General features: G+C 41.3%; 1 protein-coding gene across 6 annotated transcripts in view; it reads right to left on the bottom strand.

The window, feature by feature from the left end:
* foxp1b (forkhead box P1b) overlaps positions 1-17,557 on the bottom strand; it is a 483,509-nt gene extending 465,952 nt beyond the window's left edge. For 5 of the 6 annotated variants that reach the window (XM_048547287.2, XM_059649921.1, XM_048547286.2 and 2 more), the window contains exon 1: positions 17,280-17,555. The gene's annotated coding sequence lies outside the window, so the exon portion shown is untranslated. Of the gene's footprint in view, positions 1-17,279 lie in introns of all 6 variants that reach the window. The other variant, XM_059649922.1, reaches the window with a different exon arrangement.
* Positions 17,558-20,255: the final 2,698 nt, after the last annotated feature.

Raw genomic sequence — 20,255 nt, 5'->3', positions numbered from 1 at the left:
ACTGTGGTAGGGAGGGACACAAAGTCAATTACGAGGGTTGGAGGCAGCAGCCTGGAATGCTATTGGGAAAATGTGAAGGAGGCAACTGGAAGAGTGAGAGATGAAATAAAAACCAAGGGTGATTTGGAGAAATATATTTAAAAAGTAAAAAAGTGGAGTTCGGGCTCTCTTGTGCCATGGTGGTAGTGTCCCTACCCCAAGTTCCATTTGCTTCTGAACAGATTGATGATAAAAAGGGAATAAAAAAGTGGCAGATGATGGTGCACTGGAAGACCTCGATTACTGCAGGGCGGTGGTCATCAACAGGCCCTATCACCCTAGCTTCAAATCAGGGAAACAGTGTACCACGGTGGTTGACATGGTGACAGTAATGTTGGAAGATGGTGACTAGGGCAGCACAGTGTCTCAGGGGCGGCCAGTGGCTCAGTGGTGAGCACTGCAGCCTCACAGCACCAGGAACCCAGGTTCAGTTCCAACCTCAGGCGACTGTCTGTGTGGAGTTTGCACATTCTCCCCGTGTCTGTGTGGGTTTCCTCCGGGTGCTCTGGTTTCCCCCCACAGTCCAATGATGTGCAGTTTAGGTGGATCGGCCATGCTAAATTGCCCATAGTGTTCAGGGATGTGTGGGTTACAGGAGGATGGGCCTGGGTGGGATGCTTCAAGGGGCAGTGTGGACTTGCTAGGCCGAAGGGCCTGTTTCCACACTGTAGGTAATCTAATCCCAGAAGAAGGTATTTGGTGGGAATGTGTTGAAGCCCAATATTGAAGAGGTACATTCGCTCACCTTTTTTTCCGCCATTGCACAGACCTCCAGGATCTGAAAATGGCAGCAGTTTCTGCAACCGGAATTTAATGTATCAGCATATGCAGATCCTCCCAGCAACTCTGCAGCCATCCAGCTTGCAGGGAACACTGCTGAAGAACTCAAACATTGAAGAAAGAAACGTGGAGGCTGAAGGAGGCGAAGTGAGGCCATTATTATCACGCTGAGCCTCCGACTCACTTTGCGAAGCATAACCTGCATTCCCTTCTGCAAATCGTAAACATTTAACGGAAATGGAAAGTAACTCAACCAAAACTGAAGTGGGCCAAGCAGCATCTCAGGAGCACAAAAGCTGACGTTTTGGGCCTAGACCCTTCATCAGAGAGGGGGATGGGGGGAGGGAACTGGAATAAATAGGGAGAGAGGGGGAGGCGGACCGAAGATGGAGAGTAAAGAAGATAGGTGGAGAGAGTGTCAGTGGGGAGGTAGGGAGGGGATAGGTCAGTCCAGGGAAGACGGACAGGTCAAGGAGGTGGGATAAGGTTAGTAGGTAGGAAATGGAGGTGCGGCTTGGGGTGGGAGGAAGGGATGGGTGAGAGGAAGAACCGGTTAGGGAGGCAGAGACAGGTTGGACTGGTTTTGGGATGCAGTGGGTGGGGGGGAAGAGCTGGGCTGGTTGTGTGGTGCAGTGGGGGGAGGGGACGAACTGGGCTGGTTGAGGGATGCAGTAGGGGAAGGGGAGATTTTGAAACTGGTGAAGTCCACATTGATACCATATGGCTGCAGGGTTCCCAGGCGGAATATGAGTTGCTGTTCCTGCAACCTTCGGGTGGCATCATTGTGGCAGTGCACCCCCACTGCACCACACAACCAGCCCAGCTCTTCCCCCCCACCCACTGCATCCCAAAACCAGTCCAACCTGTCTCTGCCTCCCTAACCTGTTCTTCCTCTCACCCATCCCTTCCTCCCACCCCAAGCCGCACCCCCCGCTACCTACTAACCTCATCCCACCTCCTTGACCTGTCCGTCTTCCCTGGACTGACCTATCCCCTCCCTACCTCCCCACCTATACTCTCCTCGCCACCTATCTTCTTTTCTCTCCATTAGGCCCGAAACGTCAGCTTTTGTGCTCCTGAGATGCTGCTTGGCCTGCTGTGTTCATCCAGCCTCACATTTTGTTATCTTGGAGTCTCCAGCATCTGCAGTTCCCATTATCTCCAAAACTGAAGTGGGTGCAGTTTCTTCTGCCTGTATATGCAGGTTTTACTCATCAACGATGAGATGCCCTTCAAGAGGCAAATGCATTAAGTAGGCACTTAAGAGTACAAGCTAAAGGTATCTTCAATAATAGACACGCATGTGAAATGCCTGCAATGCCCAACTCTAAGTGCCGAATTCTGGTCACAAGCAATCTTGACCATATCACTGGTCAGTACAGATTGATCATAGTCATCTCTCTGAGGCAGAAGTAATCAAACAACTGGAAAGTCTTAAAAGTTTTGCCTTCTAGCCACAATTCATACAGACAATCCATGATCTCACAAAGGCATGGAGCTGATTTCTACCACCATCCTTGTCACTGTCCACCATATAGTCCATCATGGAACACTATGATAAACTGTAATTTGTGTGTGATGTGAATGCTGACAGTTCATATTGCAAAGAACCAGTTCTGTTTCTGATATTCCCTGCACAGGTCCTTGGCAACCATAAACAATGGATACAGTCACAGCAGATGTTATCATTGCGGTGTGGTGCAATGAAGGCACAAAGAAATGAAGGAAGAACAGAACTGGAATCAGCGAGCCAGGGTCAGCAGCAAAACCTAGTGGTTGTTGAACAACATCCACATGAAAGGGTTGCAGATGAAGATCCGATTGGGATACATGAGGCTAGAGTTTTTCATTCTCAATGTCATTTCCTCCAAATCAGCAAGGCACATTACTTCTGAAAACTGTTGATCGTCCTGGACATTGTTACTGAACTAAGGCACGTACACAAACAGGGCCTGTGACCTGAAGCAGCGAGAGGCCGTCCTATCCCACTGATCGCAGAGGTGACAGGTGCAATAATTTTTTTTATGCAACTGCTGCTTCTAAGGATTTACTGTGACTTGTGGAGGATCTCACAATCCTAAACCTACAAATGTATCAGGCCTGTTCAGATGCAATTTTTACGAAGCCACACTGCTTCATCTCAACTGTGATGAGGTCTGCGCTCCAGCCCAAACAGTACGTGGCTTTACCCAAGCGCAAGGCACTGTAGATTGTACTGAGGGGGCCATATCTCACAGCTGACTTCATCAACAGAAAAAGGCTCCAGTCCATAAATGTACAAGTCATCTGTGACTATTGTACCACATCGTAAAATTCTGCACTAAACAACCTAGGAGCTACCATGATGCCTATATACTAGAAAATTATTATGTTCCTGCTTTGTATCAAGGACCAACTGACTTGCAAGAATTGTCAATGATAAACAAGATCCACTCCCTGCCTCTGTTACAATTACTGAGGCTGAACATAGATATGATGCAGACCATTCCTTGACCAGGACTATCATGAAGCACTGAAATTGAGACTCCGACGTTTAAATCCATTTGTAGGGGCTTGCAATACAATCCAGATTAAGGGTGCTGCATAAGGCTAGCAAAAAATGTTCCACAGAACTGATGCAGTGAGGGGCTCTGACAAACATTGAAAAGCTGGAAGAGTGGCAGCAGTCTTCTGAGCAGGCTCCAGAGGACATTAAGAGGGAGGAACACACCTTCAGCAAGGCAAAGCAGTGCAATGGTGGGTGCCACAGGCTAGACAGGACCCAATGGTCACCCTGTTCCAATAGATGTGAGCTGGATGCAGTGATCTGATAGACTATAAATTTGTTGCTACTCAAAAGGGAAATAAACACTGTTCTCCAACATAAATAAAGCTTGTTCTTTTGTCTGTCTTTTTCTTTTCTTTTACTGTTCATTGAGTCATAGAGTTGTACAATACGAAAAAGATCTTTCGGTCCAAATCATCCATGCCGACCAGATAGCCGAAATTAATCTAGTCCCATTTGCCAGCATTCAGCCCATAACCCTCTAAACCTTTCCTCTTCATGCCCATCTACATGACTTTTAAATGTTGGCAATTGTACCAGACTCCACCACTTCCTCGAGCAGCTCATTCCATACACGCACCACTCTTTGCATGAAAACACTGTCGCTTAGGTCCCTTTTTAAATCTTTCCTTTCTCATCTTAAACTTACGCCCTATAGTTTTGGACTCCTCTACCCTGGGAAAAAGACCTTGGCTGTTCACCCCATCCATGCCCTTCATGATTTTATAAACCTCTATAAGGTCACTCCTCAGTCTCCGATGTGCCGCATGAAATATGCCCAACTTATTCAGCCTCTCCCTACAGCTTAAACCCTCTAATCCCTGCAAAGTCTTTGTAAATCTTTTATGAACACTTTTAAGTTTAACATTATCATTCCTACTGGAAGGGAGACCAGAAGTGAATGCAGTATTCCATAACTGTCCTAACCAACATGCTGTACAGCTGCAACATAATATCCCAATTCCTCCTCAATGCACTGGCCAGTAAAGACAAATACACCAAATGCCTTCTTCACTACCTTGCTTAGCTCCAAATCCATTTCCGAGGAACTATGATCCTGTACCCGGGGGTCTCTTTGTTTGGCAACACTCTCCAGAACCTTATAATTAAAGGGAATGTAAAGGAAATTTGTGCATGGAGCCTAAAAGGATAGCAGAGGTCCTTAATGAATGCTTTTCTTCAGTATTCACAACTGGGAGGGACCTAGTGTAGGCAAGTACAGTGTGAAGCAGGCTGGTAGGTTAGAGGAGGTCAATGTGAGTAAGGAAGACGTACTAGGAATTTTGAGGAACTTGAAGGTATATAAAACCCCCAGGCCTGATGGGATTTATTCAAGGATTCTATGGGAAGCAAGGCAAGAGACTGCAGCGCCTCTGGCCCTGGTCTTTTTGTCCTCACTGTCCAAGGGTATAGTGCTGGAAGATTGGAGAGTGGCAAAAATCATTCCCTTGTTCAAAAAAGGGAAGAGGGATAACCCTGGAAATTATAGGCCAGTTAGTCTTACTTTAGTAGTGGGCAAATTATCAAAAAGGGCTCTGAGAGATAGGATTTATGATCATCTGGATAGGCACAGTTTGAATCGTGATAGTCAGCATGGACTTGTGAGGGGAAGATCATGCCTCACAAACCTTACTGAATTCTTTGAAGTGGTGACCAAACACATGGATGAAGGTAGACCAGTAGATGTGGTATACGTGGATTTAAGTAAGGCATTTGTTAAAGTTCCACATGGTAGGCTCATGCAGAAAGTAAGGAGGCATGGGATAAGAGGAAATGTGGCAGATTGGATCCAGAATTGGCTGACCCTTAGAAGACACAGGGTGGTAGTGGACGGAAAATATTCAACATGGTGCTCAGTTACGAATGGTATACCACAAGGATCTGTTCTAGGTCCTCTTCTATTTGTGATTTTTGTAAATGATTTGGATGTAGGAGTGGAGGGGTGGATTAGTAAGTTTGCGGATGATATGAAGGTAGGTTGAGCTGTCTATAGTGCACAGGGCTGTTCTAGGTTACAAAGGGACATTGGTAAGATGCAGAGCTAGTCTGAGAAGTGGCAGATGGAGTTTAATACTGAAAAGTGTGAGGTGATTCATTTTGGAAGGAGAAACTTGAAAGCAGAATATAGGGTTAACAGGAAGATTCTTGGCAGTGTGGAGGAGCAGAAAGTCTTGGGGTTCATGTCCACATTTTCCTAAAACCTGCCACCCAAGTGGTTAGAGTTGTTCAGAAGGCATACAATGTATTAGCTTTCAGTAATAGAGGGACTGAGTTCAAGAGCCGTGAAGTGAAGTCATGCTCCAGCTATACAAAACCCTGGTGCGGCCACATCTGGAGTATTGTGTCCAGTTCTGGTCGCCTCATTACAGGAAAGATGTGGAAGCATTGGAAAAGGTGCAGAGGAGATCTACCAGGATGTTGCCTGGAATGCAGGGAAGGTCTTACGAGGAAAGGTTGAGAGAGCTTGAGCTTTTCTCTAGAAAGACAAAGGATGAGAGGTGACTTGATAGAAGTGGTAGGAGCATGGAAAGCATTGCCAGAGAGGGTAGTGGAGTTGGCCTTATTAGGGGCATTTAAGTGGCTATTTGACAGGCATGTGGATGACAGTATAAGTTAGGGGTGGAGGTTAGACAGACCTTAGTTTTAGGGTAAAAGTTCGGCACAACATCATGGGCCAAAGGGCCTGTATTGTGCTATACTGTTCTATTAAGTGTATACATCCTGCCCTGATTTGCCTTACCAAAATGCAACACCTCACAGTTAACTCAATTAAACTCCATCTGCTACTGCTCAGCCCATCTGATCAAGGTCTCACTGTATTCTGAGATATCCTTGTTCACTATCCACTACACTGCCATTTGCAAACTTACTAACCATGCCTCCCATATTTACATGCAAATCATTTATGTAAATGACCAAAAGCTGAGGACCCAGAAACGATTGTTGTGGAACACCACAGATCACATGCTTCCAGTCCGTAAAACAGCCCTCCACCAGCACCTTCTATCTCCTACCTTAAAGCCAATTTCATATCCAAATAGCTAACTCTCCCTGGATTACATGCGTAACTTTGCTAACCAGTTTACTATGAGGAATCTTGTGAGACGCCTTGCCGAAGTCCATACAGACAACATTCACCACTCTGTCTTCATTAACCTTCTTTGTCACTTCTTTAAAAAATGCTATCAAGTTAGACAGACATGATTTCCCACGCACAAAGAAGCCATGTTGACTATCCCTAATAAAACTTCACCTTTCCAAATACATTTAAATCCTGTCCCCCAGAATCCCTGCCAACAACTTGCCCACAATTGACATCAGGCTCACTGGTTTATAGTTCCTTACCACCTTTCTTAAATAATGGCTCCATATTATCCAACCTCCAGTCCTCCGGCACCTCACCCATGCTTATAAATGATAGAAGTATCCCAGCAACGGGCCCAGAAATCACTTCCCGAGCTTCCCACAAAGTTCTGGGATACACCTCATTAGGTCCCCGGGATTTATCCACCTTTATATGACTTAAGACATCCAGCACCTCCTCCTCTGTAATATGGACACTTTTCAAGATTTCACTATTTATTTTTCTAATTTATCTATCTTCTATATCCTTCCCCATAGTAAATACGAAATGCTTGTTGTTGAATAAAAATGCATGTTTTCAACCATCTACAGGCTTTCCAGTACATGATGCTCCTATATTGAGCAATAAGAAGATACTATGCTCCGCTGGGCATTAGGGAAGAACTCACCTGGACAGCGTTCAAACTGAGTTAACACTAAGGTCAGGTAAGTTGTGTAACTTGATTCTTGTGGCTGTTGTCTTGCTGACAGTTCATTAGAAAAATTATGTAAAATTACAATTCATTCACAAATGTAAGCTTGTATTTACAAGCAAGTGTTAGACATGCCAACTATGTGCCCTCAACTTTTCTTTATCATTCCCTCCCATTCTATCCACTATGAAGGGCAGGTCCTGGCTGGTAACAATTGATCTGGTACATGGCTGGGCTTTAAAATATGGCCCCAACACCAGGAAAGCCAGGAGCTCCTGCCAATGGCAAGTATTTCCGCCTCTGACAAGCACATGATAACGCAAACAGGATAACATAGAGATGTGGTGACATAATGAAGTGACCTGCAGAGAACTGTATGTGATTATGTGTAACAGCCCATGGATAGAATCCCTCCAAGAAAATCCTTGAAATTGACACAGCTGATTCTTGGTACAATTCAGCACTTCACACTCTTCACACTAGTCTAATTCCACAGTGTACAGCATGTGAGTATATTCTTTCTCAGGTAATATTTATGTTTCTCTATTCCTTCAACTACATTTAAAGTCAATTCAGGATACTTTTCTGCATTCCAGATATTGCAATTTTCAAAGATTCATGCAAACTAGTACTTAACATGCTTTTTTAAAAGAATGTCACAAAGTCACAAACATTGCATTTTGCCCGCTTAATCTTTAAAACAATTTTACAACTCTGCCCAAATGACGGTATTTAAATTAGTATCATCACGCACTGTAATTCTTGACACAAGAATAATGCTCCCATTACCAGTTCCAACAATAAATACAGTTCTCATTCCTTTGCTTTTCAATTTTATTTACATCATCAATCAATGAATTATCTTCCTCTTCTATCTCTCTGCAATTCCTTTGATAACCTTAATTATTTCATGGCACCTCATTCAAAGGCTTAGTCAAGAAATTATAAGTAACTATGTAATGAAAATTTACAAGAAATTCCAAAATGCTACACTAATCTTGAATATAGTGACCAGTAAAAAAAAACTTGCTCATTTCTATGATCAGGTGATTCAGGAGGGTATCCTACGTGCTGGGCTTACGCAAAGTCTAAATTCATGTTGCTTCAAGAGCCCAGTTTTCAATTCCTCTCAATAGGCACAACAGTCCAATATTGAAGATTACATCTTTTATTAATTACTTATTTTGCCAATATTTCTCATTCACATTTCAATCATTACATCTTGTCAACTAGTCCATTTTTAGCAAATTAAAAGTACTGGTTTAACAGGACATATCTTGTTTTTGAAAATATATTCTGATAACAACAAAGTCAGCACAGGCAGAAGGAGGAAATGTGTATATCTTACATACCATAGTACAACGGTTGTAATGTTTGTATCACTGAATGATAGCACCTCATTTGGTGATATAATGATACATTTTGTTACCTGTATGTAATTAGATTTGTTTTTCCAAGAACTGCAATACACTGTGTGACTGATCATCGGGGATGATTTAATCTAAAATTGCACCTTGGTTTCATTATCTACATACCACAGTCAAAAACTTTCTTGTCCACTTAGTGAGCTTTAAACTGAATGTGCACATTTATTCTGGACAGATATCTATCGAATACTGTGCTTGTTGAATTAATGCATTACTAGTAGTAAGGAACCACAACAGACAATGTGGCAAAAGCTAATGCATTACACACATGCAAACAAGTATTTTTATTAAGCTGAGCTGTCCCACAAATTGACTTTTCCAAAGGAAACATCATAATGAAAGCAACCTGCCAGCAATCCCATTTCCAACAGAATCTGTGTTTAAATCACTTGTGTGGGGTCTCCTAATCAGTCAGTGTACTTATCCAATAGGTAGCTGAGTCTTACAGGCTAGTAAAGGACCCAAGCCCTCAGTCTGTACTACATTACTTTACCTCAGTTAGGCAACAACAGCATTTGATAATCAGCCTCACTGCCCCTGGATAAGGGAGGAGAATATCTGCTTGGGAAAACACAAATGAGCAATGACCCCTGTTGGAAGTCAGTTGAAATTAGACTGGGCTCTGCTCTGACATCTTTCCCTCTACCCCCATGGAGCAAATTGTTAACAATTACTGCTGAAGCTTACACACTGTCAGTTGCCACCAGAAGTAAAGGTCAATCAGTGTCAGTAAAAACGTAACCTAGCGAGGTGACAGGAAATTTTTTATTTTTATCTTAGATTTGGGTATTGTTTTAGAACATAAATTGTATATCCAAACATAACTACATTTAGTCTTCCTGTAATTTATTACAAACCAATTAAAGCAAATAAATAGACATATGGCAAAACAAAGTTCTGTTGTTGTCAAGAACTTTGAGGTACCCAGGGAGCCTTTACATCAAAATAGCAGAGATATGTACAGGGATGTTCATTTTCGCCTGTAAGGTCACATCCATGAAGCTTGTCCAGGACAGGAGGCTTGGGAGAATCCTCTCAAGGCACAGAATGGCCTAACCCAGCACCCCCAAAAAGAGTATCAACCATATTTGGAAGAGAATCAAGCCCTTCTGGAACCATGACTTATTATGTCCTATATTGTGGAGCCCTTTGAAGGCCCAATAACAGAATGTATACTGTGCAAATAAGAATTCATTTCAATGGTGTTGAACTTAACCGTGACTGAAAAAAAGGAAAATTTTAAAAACAAACTTGGTTTCAAATGTAATTTTTGGGAAGCAGACATATATAACCAGTTGCAGAACAATGCAGCCTAAAAGTTTATTACAAGTTGAGGGCTACATTCCTTTTTATGAAAGAGAGGATGATTTCCCTATGACGAGTGTGCATAAAACGTGTTTCAAAACTAAACTAAAACAAAATGAATTCACTGGTGTTAAATGAGCTTTAAAATACTTAAACGTATTGTTAGATTAACCGTGTCTATTTGTTCCCGTGTTTCTAACCTTTAGATTTTGCTTGCAGCTAAACAGCCTTTTCAAGCATAAAGGTGCTTTCTGAATTACAAGCATTTAGCATTTTTTATAAGTGCACTGGCTAGTTTTTCTTATACCAGATATCAATTCTATCAATCAAGTTAGTTGTGAGCTGGGATAGAGAGTGTGATAAATATTAAAAACTCAATGTAGGTTTTGTCACCAGGTTAAGGAATGAATTTGTCCACTACAATGTGAAGTGCAAATAAACAGCATGTGTAATCAAGGTTGCACAGATTGCTTATAAAATTTTTGCAATGTATATTACATGCTACTTGCTTTGAAGGTACCAGGCAAAGATCCTTTGGAGCTTTTCAAAGCCTAAAGTGGTCTCCACTACAACATACGGGTTATCTTCAGGTTTGTTTCATTACTTCTTAAAACAATAAACATCATCCCCTAAATAATAATCCAGTTGATACAAAATATGTTTGACAATTCTAATTAAACAGTAAACTATTGAGGAATTACAACTGTCCACACATTCCGCGTGATTGAACAATACCAAAGTTGATTGTTTATTTCAAAAATTAGTTACCTTAGGAAAATTCAAACTAAGACAAACATACAGTAATTGACACTGACTCACTTGAGGAAAGCGATCAGCAATCAAAGTGTGACTGATCCAGTATCATAGTAATATCTCACTACAACAATCATGAATGCTCGTTATATTATGTGACAATGCTGCAAATGTTTTTTGCAGTTTTCATTTCACCTCCAAAAGAAAACTGTGTGTATAAGCTAAGCAAACTTTCAGTTTCAAATATCATTTGTTACTTTTTTGTTGCCTGCTGACCTGACAACCAAGATTTTAATCACTAGGGAGAAATTTTAGGTGACCTTGGCAGATACAGCGATCGCAGTAATTCCCATAGGTACGTTTCAACATTTCTATGAAGACATTCCAACATGTCAAAGTATCATACATACCATTTAAACAGTATACTTTCCGCCCGCATCACTGCAATATAATATCTTTGATTCTGTTAATTAATAGCTAATTAAATTCATTTCCTTGTCATTTGTGATTTAGAGTATCCTAATCTCAACTTCACTTTCTAAAAAAGGATACTTTACTACAACTAAATTCACATATTTGATGAAAGTTCAATAATGTTATTAATTATAAATACTGCTTTATTCAAATTAAACAATATTGTTTGTGATAATTAAATTGTTCAGCTTTTATTTTCTCAAAAACTATCCAAGTATTTAATCATTGAGACTGTTCAAAAAAATGCATAGAAAATAAAGTGTTCAACTTCTGAATCTGCTTACATGGACCACCCTTAACATTGTAAGATTTTATTAACATTTCAGAGCTCCTTAAAACTGAATCGCCCACACAACTGCGACTGTAGTTTATCAACAGTCCACACAAAATTATGTATTCTCTTAAAATGGAAAAAGAACATAATTTCAATTCTTTCCATTCTGAAGCTGTTAAAACTTCAATCATTGCAGCAAATGACATTCACTGTTTACATTGGATCTGTAAAGCTGGTTGTCAATCAAAGATAATGACAAACCGCAATAATATATAATACTTCTGCCTTCTAACTATATATGGAAAAATGTTATTATGGCATATTATCATAAATGGACTGGCGGCAGGCCTTCTGGACATAGTGTAAACAAATAGTGTTATGCTTACAAACATGTAAATTTAAACTCATTAGAGTTTTAAAGAGGATTTTAATCACAGTTTTAAGTGCTTTATTTGTTATACTACTGGAGTTGATTTTTGTAAGTCATAAAATTTGACAGAAATAAGCTTTTAGCTTACAGTTAGAACAAAGTGAAAGAACACTATAATCAAAAAGGTGGAATGAAACCATTTTTAGTCTACTTTCAAAGCAGAATCCTCAGTCTTCAGATCAAGATACCTGATGTGCAATCAATCAAACATGATTTGAAAACATTAAGAGATACTCACAAGCAAAAATTAATTATTTTTGATCAGGAAAATTAAAAGAAGAAATCAACAAAATTAAATTGATCATAAGTCAATACATATTCAATGAAACGGGGAAATGCAAACAAATTAATTAAAATCACTTGCAGAGTTAAAATATACCATTCCAATAATCTTTAAAATATGTGTACTCCTCAACACATAAAAACTAGTCAGATCTCAATAAACAACTATCTTTCAGAAAGAAAGTAATCAAATAGTACTTTTGCTGCAACTGCTCTCATGTAGGCTTGTTAGTTTGCACAGAATGTGTTGCTTGTATTCAAGAGTCATGCATCATTAGCCCTTTCTCTATCAGTTCAGCTTGCCTGCAAAATCTGAGAAGTGATTTCTTTTCACATTTGCATTCACATCTAAACACCATGCATGTCATATGCAAAAATAAACTTTTAGATAGTAAAGCAGTAAACTGTTGAAAATTTGAAGGAAATAAACTTTGAAAAAGTACTTCAGATATTTAAGATGCAAAACAAAATGTATACAGGCTTAGTCAGCATTTAGAAGTGGTTTAAAACCCATTCATGTTATTGCTGGTTGACAAAAGCCATTGGCAAACAGTCAAACTGAACCCATTATATAAAAATTCCCTAGAGAATCTGGTACTCTTTTGGGAAGTATATTGATCTGCAGATACAAAACCATATATCTACATCTTACTTTATATGTAATTAGGTTTGTCAGCACTCTGCTAATGTACTATTCTCAAAAATCATTAATTCCCCAATACCTAATGCCAACTTTATTCATTAACAGCCAATTACTTTTTTACTATGGATTGCATGTCCAGCAATTTTTGTGAATTTATGTACAGGTATGAATACTGATTATTTGCCATAAAATGGCAATAGCTGTTAATGTACATCCAGCATGACAATCAGCATTCACTAAGCATATCTGGCAAATATTAATGTATTGAATCTCATTACCATAGTAACATCCATATTAAGTGAAATTAAGGAATCTGATTAATTATTAAAGATGGAAAATCCTAATTTCTAAATAGTTCTGATTATCATCCACAAAGATAACCATATATGAAATAACATAATAGTGATAACAAGCGGCTTAAACCTGTCGATGGCTTACACTATATAAAGTGTGAATTTTGTTTTCATTATATATAGATTAGCTTAATGTGAATTGTCGGGAATTGCCACTGGTATAATCACACTAATGAGTTTCCTAGATAACATGCAACTTGCAAGATTTTGAATTTCTAACTTCTCCAATCAATCACAGAACATCAATTCCACAAGCTTTATTTAGTTGAAAGAATGGTTAACTGCTCATATGGCCCAGTAGGGTCCCAGTCGTTAGTTCAGACCTCACAGTTGATATTTTCAAATGTCAGCTTGTGCTGTGACTCAAATCTACAGCCACAACAGTGCAAAGCAAGTAAGTGACTCAACTACCACAAGAAGGAAGACTCTACTGCTGATTGACTGGTTCAATACACTCGCGTCAATGTTGCCTAACAAAAACACAGCATTCTTTTCTTTGTCAACATTATAGCTAAATAACTTCTTTCAAAAAATTTCAAGTATTATTACATTTCTCTTAATGTTAGTGTGTACTTAATCATTCTATTTTGTTCAACTGGTACTTTTTAATGTCAACTTTTTTGTTACTTTCGTCTATTTTTATAAATCATCTATTTTTATAATTGAACATGTACTAACAGCTACAAATAAAAGTGTGTTTCTGCGCAATTTGTCATATAAAAACTGATGTAGAGATATATGGATGTAATGACTATAGATAGGAAATTAGGTTAGCTTTTGAAATTGTTTACATTTGATGTGATTACAAATGGTGTCAATGTAAAAACATCATTCAGTGAATTGCATATACTTAACTAAATTACAACCATAACATACTTCTGTAGGTTTCACTAAAATATATAGACATTACTTGTATTAAAATACGTGCCTTGTTGTAGTTTCTCTGGTGAAAGTGGGATCATTCATATGTAGTACAAAAATTAGTATCAGCAAATATTGATACTTAGTTTTACATTTCTTTATCACACTGTGTACAGTATTGACAGGAGATTGAAGCTTAACCGGTGTTAAGCTTAACTGTCTCTTCATAACTGACTTGTAGATAAACACTAATTGAACCCTGTTCTGTCATCTTAATAAAAGTTCTGCAAAGTCCCTACCATAACTAAATTTTAACTAAGTCCCAATCTGTTCACATGAGTGCTAGCTATCAAAGCATGTTAAGTCTGAAGATAAATAAATCAGGCGTTGCACCAGTCATTTTTTGCAATGCTATATTTTGTACTAGTAAAGTATTGCTTGGTTTTATTCCAGCCATTATTTGACAACTGATAACAAAATTGCACTTCAACAGCACGATCCAACGAAAACCAATCATCAGTGCCTAGATCATGGCTCCTTAACCAAACGAACTACAATGTCGGTTATAAATATGATTTTATCAATAATAATGCAGATTTTTTAAAAACTGTTCATTGCATACAAGTTATATATGCGCCTACACAGACACGCTTAGACGAAATCTCGGTCTAAATAATCATCCCTTATGCCCCAACTTGTTAAGAATGGACTTAGGCAGACTGGATTCTGATGACTCAAATGCTGGGGTGTTTCAAGGTTGAATCTTGTCTTAACACAGAAACTTTCTGAAGTTCCTCTGGACCAGTGGAGGTTTTGGGGTTGGTGTGAAGCAAGTGGTCGCTTCCACTCACATCGTCTCCCTCTTTCTGGTTTTCCAATTGCGTGCGCGGGCGTTTGTTGTGCAGAGAGCCGTCGAGACAGCAACGCCTGTGCTCACGGTTGAAAGCCTCCCGAAGAGCGGACCCTTGACAACCGCCCAGCACGGACTTTGTTTGATATGCACGCCGTTTGACTTTGCTCTTGGGTTGTCAAGGATCGCTTCTCGCCGGGCTGTTTGCTTTAGAGCGATTTTCTCAGACACTGGGTAATCCAAGATGAAGAGTTGTGTGTGTGTGTGTGTGTGTGTGTGTGTGGTGGGGGGGGGGGGGGGGGTTTGAATTCCACTTTTGTGGATTTTTGTCTACTTCTTTGTGGCTTAACATTAAACATCAAAACTCCCACCCTACCGCCAACACAACTTTACAGTCCCTACAACCTTGGAGGGCATGAGAAGTGACCAAAGCTAAATTACAAGAGGTGTTGCAAAAACAGGTCCTAAACGTGGGGGGTGGGGGGCAGAGTGCATGTGTGTGTGCGCGCGCGCGGAAGGACCTTGGTTGACTTTAGCTTTTCCACATTTTTTTTGTCATGAACCTGTCTTTAATAAGAAGCAGTACCTTGCTTTTATCGACGCTGTCCTCTTTAAACACAACCCGCACGACCCCCCACCCGTCCCCGCCAGACACAAAAAACTCATTGTCCGCCCAGCAGCCGCCAAAACTCGGCGAAGTCAAGCGAGCAAACTTTCAGGGGAGCAGGCTAAAAACTGAGTCAGGGATTAGCTGCCGAATAAATATGCGACCCAATGCAAAAATTGTTTTATTTTTGTGTGTGTGTTACTGAAGATCCGCTTTTTTTGAGGGAAAAAGAAACGTGAGATCTGTTCCATTCTGTGTGTGTTTGTGAGAGGGGATCGAGAGCGCTTGTCGCGCGCGAGCAGTTCTGACAGGAAAGTTTTCGCAGGAAAAGATCTGACCAAACACCGGCATTACCATAACAAAAGACTCGGCGGCTACTCGTACAGCCGCAGCTCCAACCTTTCATCAACAAGAAAAAGTTAAACAAACACCAAGTTAACAACAAAGTCGCGGAGGCGCCAGATGCAGCTGGAGTGGGGGTGGGTGGGTGCTGGGCGCAACTCTCCATCTCTGTAAACAATTTGGTATTGGGAAATTTCGGGTTCATGCAGAAAACACCCCACTTCTTTCACCCCTCCGACCCCTTTCTAAGTCACCTCATCCCCACCACTACCACAAGTAGTACCAGCGCTGGACACCTCACCTCATCCTCCCCTAGTACCAGGGACAGTGAGGAGTGGACTTTCCTGTTCCCGTGGGGAAATGTCACCTCCCAGCGAGAGGTGGGGATGGGGGGGGAGAGAAAGGAGGAGGTTGCGCGCTGTGTGTCTCTAACACGTAGAAAAAAAGAGCTGCTACTTGTTTCGGTTACGGAGATTAGGTGGTGGGAGACTTGCTCTCTCTCACGCTGGAGGCCGTGTGAATTACAACTTGCCCGGGTTTAGCAGCAGCGCGCTTCTTGCTCGATCGAACTTTTGAAGGACGTCAGAAATCGGCAGCACCTTGAGCTGTGGGTTTCTTTACTTCCCAGTGTTGGAGCTTCCAGCGGCCCGCCAACTGGAGAAAGTGGCGATGAAGTGTGTTCGGGGCCGCACTGAAAAAGCTGGCGAACAGAGGCCAGACTTCGCACTAAGTTACTGTACTTACCCCCGCCCCAGCAACCACCCTCCACCCCAAACCGATACACTTCTAGTAGAGAAAACTCGGTAGAATGCCGTAGATTGCTTAAACTATGACTACATGATTACCGCGGAGCCTCAATTACCTCCTCCACCTCCCCCCACCCACCCCCGTAACTTCGATGACTTTCTAGGTAACTCGATGCTGACATGCTAACCCTAACCCGTCCAAACTCGCATGAGTCTTTCTGAAAAGTACAGGACGGCGACAAAAAATAAAAGTGACAACTTTCAGGAGTTCCCTTTTCCCTCGTGCGGTTCGCACACTATGTGACTATTTCCCCCTGCACGAATGGTGTGATCCTAGAAGAGAGATCCCTTTCGGTCTCCTCCAGCCTGTCAAGTCTCCGCCGATTTACTCCACGGGAAACAACAGCGAAATTGCAGGAGGAGAAAGAGAAACCTCGCGCAACTCAACTCCCTCAAACTGACCTACTCTTGGTGAATAACCTCACGCTAAAACAAGCCCCGGGGACTCCCACACCTCAGCTTAACACCCCACATCCTCCTCTTCCTCCTCCTCCCCCCCAACAACAACCACCCCAGCAGCAGTTGTGTCTGCGTTGCCAATGCAAATTATTTATCGAAACCCACTTTGACAAACGACAAACATTTTTTTTTCTTCTCTGTAAAACACCCCAAACTGCACGTGGGGCTTTGCAGGAAATTAGAGCCAAGCCAAGCCGAAAGAGTTAAACCTGAAAGCGAGAAGGGCAAGGGGGGAGAGAGAGAGACAGACAGAAGAATGAAATTCAAACTTACCAGTTGGTGCTGCTTTTAGGTTGTTGGGCAACCAGGAGATAATTTGACCCTGCAACACACATGCGATTGTGTACGAGAAAGCATGCAACAAGCACACAATAAATAACAATATATTACTCCGCTCGGGCACTACGTTGTAGAGCAGCCGCTTTCCAAACACACAAAAATCCCTTCAGCACCAACTAGAAAGCGGGGACCGAGCTCAACACTTGATCAGATCTTTCCCTATGCTCCCGCAGCGCTTTCCCCTTCCACTTTTCATTATTCACAATTCTAGCGAACTTAATGAGTTTTTTTTGTTGGAGTAGTGGTTTGTGTGTGTGTGTGGAGGGGGGGTTGGAAGATACAAATCGCGGAGTTGGATGTTGTTATTTTTTGCTGTAAGCTGGCCCCTGACGTCATATCCACCTGCTGTGTAAACAACATGTATCAGAGCTTTTCAGAGAAGGGGAGGGGGGAAGCTGCTGCTTGCTTCAGGATCTCTGCTTGCAGTACAGGGCGGCTACAGCAACTTTGGCGTGAGCACCACAAATAAAGCAGTCACTACAAACCCCCTCCCCGTCCTCTGTCTAATCACCAAAAAAACCTCACCGTCTCTCTCATTTCTGGGCTCTGAAGGAGCAATGAAAGTGATTGTGGAAATGTTGAAAGTGTGTGTGTGAGAGAGAGAGCGCTCCACTCTCTCTCTGTAGCAGACAGCTGCTGGGCCAAGCAGCCCAACCCGACTCCGGGAGACGCAGCGCTGCGCTCCTCTTCCCCCCACCTCGGCTCGGCTCGCTCGGTGCTCTCTGGCCAATGAAGGCAGTTGGGTTCGGGAGGTGAAAGTTCAGCAAGAGGACAACCCTGTCAGGAAGTAGAAATTGTCAATCTGTGGAGTGCCAAACCTACTGTTATCTTACTCCACTGACCAGTTCAAAGCAAAACGAGGACAAGCTGCGAAGTGCCGGTCTGCACGTGTCATTTTTTTTCTCTCTCTGTGTGTCTCTTTCTCATTCAGTCAACACGGCCAGGAGCGTTTACTTATTGTTTAGTCCGAGTAAAATAACAAAATAAAGTTGTTGGTAGGGGGTAAGATGCAGAGGGTAAAGTTTGTAACTTGTAATTTATGTCGTTTCCTATTCACGATTTGTTGTGCACCTTTGTGGTGCCAATATTTGAGCTCTTTGGCGAACGGAGAGGATCCTCTTTGATATGATTGCCTGGGTGTGATCAGCCTTAACTCCACCATAGCGGAGTAGGATAGAGTCCTCTAAACCTTCAGTCTCCTTTCAAGACCCGTCCTCTGATACATTGTGACTCTGCTGACTACTGGAATTGACATATAACTCTTCCCGAAACAATCGAGCACACCAAACTGCGAGATTTTTTCCTTGATAGCCTTATAATAATAACATTAATTACGAACCCGATGGGGCGATTTTTCTTTTCTTGAAAAAATGCTTGCGAATCGGTTCAGTAGTCCAATTAACACTTCCAGAACGTAACATTAATCTGCAATTTAACTGAAATCTTTCTGAAACCTTGCCTGTCCTTGATCAAGGACTGAAATGCAGAGGTATAAATTTATTTATAAATGACGCTTAATTTATTACAGGGACCATCAGAGGCCGTGCTGAAGAGTGGCGGATTTCTCAAGTCTCCGTTCTACTCAGAGATGGATTTGTGCAGATGAAGAGCCTGGAACGCCATCCCCTGGTTACAAAAAAAAAATCGGGAAGCGCCAAGGAGGAAATAATGCACATAGAATGGCAGTATTATTTGAGCGCGTTTCGATGCAGATGAAATGGTACAAAGTTAGGAATATTATAAATATTTCATGCGTGTAGGCGTCATGATTGAAAAGAACAAAAAGTCAGAATTCTTATAATCTAATGATAATATTGTCACATTTAGGTTTCATTCAAATTATACAAGGAATGCTTTTTATTAAAGTTATTACTTTGAATGCAATTATAGAGCCAGTTGAAGCCAATCCACGACGTGTTTATCACATCAAATACCTGGACAACTGTTAAAATCGTGAGTCATGAATCTTCTGGCGAACCCCGCAGATCTTCCCAGCTATGTAAATACTAGCCCATTGTACACCAAATAAACTAAATCCCCTCCTTGTTAACAAGGTGGAAACCGAAAATCGTTGGGATATATCCCCCACCTAACGAATAGCTTCGAATAGCAGAAAGTAACCCAGCTCGTTTGAATTGACTGCACTTTTCCTGAACCCCTTCCGAGCAAATTCCTAACACCGTTTCTGACTGCGATGTCCGTCCCTAAACGCAAAGAATGTGCCGACGGTTCAATCCGATTTCCATCAAATTGTGACCGTCCCTGTACGTTTCGGATAACTGTGTGGAGATTTAGCGGTTCTAAATTCAGCCTGTTGGACTTACCTGGCTGCTGATTTTAATTTGTTGTTGTTTTGAAATGCAAAGCACAAGCACGGAGCGGCAACAAATAACGAGATAATAACAAACAAATTCGGCATGCAAGCTAAATGTTAAACTTTATTGCAAAGTTAATCCAACTATCATTTCTGTGTACTTTATGGGCGTTTCGACTCAAAATCTTTTCTCAAAAAAACACATGCCTGATTTGATAACTGCATTTTCAACTCATTTCATCGTTACATGATGAGACTCTTTTTCAATGATGCCATTAATTCTATATTTAATTTTTTTCTATTCGAAATGAAACTATACCAATTCAGCGTATTTGGTTTTATAGCATTAAGATCAACCGAACATCTGATGGATGGTTTCGCAAATTATATCATATTACATGGAGGGGTTTTCCTCGTACAATAACTGCATTTTTATTTCAAAATCTTAAAATTCCAGTGAAAACTATTTTAAAATCGGACAAATGGGTTTTCGCGATATTTCATTTCCATTGTTCTGGTCTCCATGGTACTTACGGTTGCAAAGTAATTGAGTTTTGTTTCAGCCGCGAATGTTGTAAAGATTTTCTGCAAAGATT

The sequence above is a fragment of the Stegostoma tigrinum genome, chromosome 11, assembly GCF_030684315.1.
Source record: "Stegostoma tigrinum isolate sSteTig4 chromosome 11, sSteTig4.hap1, whole genome shotgun sequence".
Lineage (NCBI taxonomy): Eukaryota > Metazoa > Chordata > Chondrichthyes > Orectolobiformes > Stegostomatidae > Stegostoma > Stegostoma tigrinum.
Note: the sequence above shows the minus strand (reverse complement) of the source record. Positions and strands in the feature narration are given on the sequence as shown.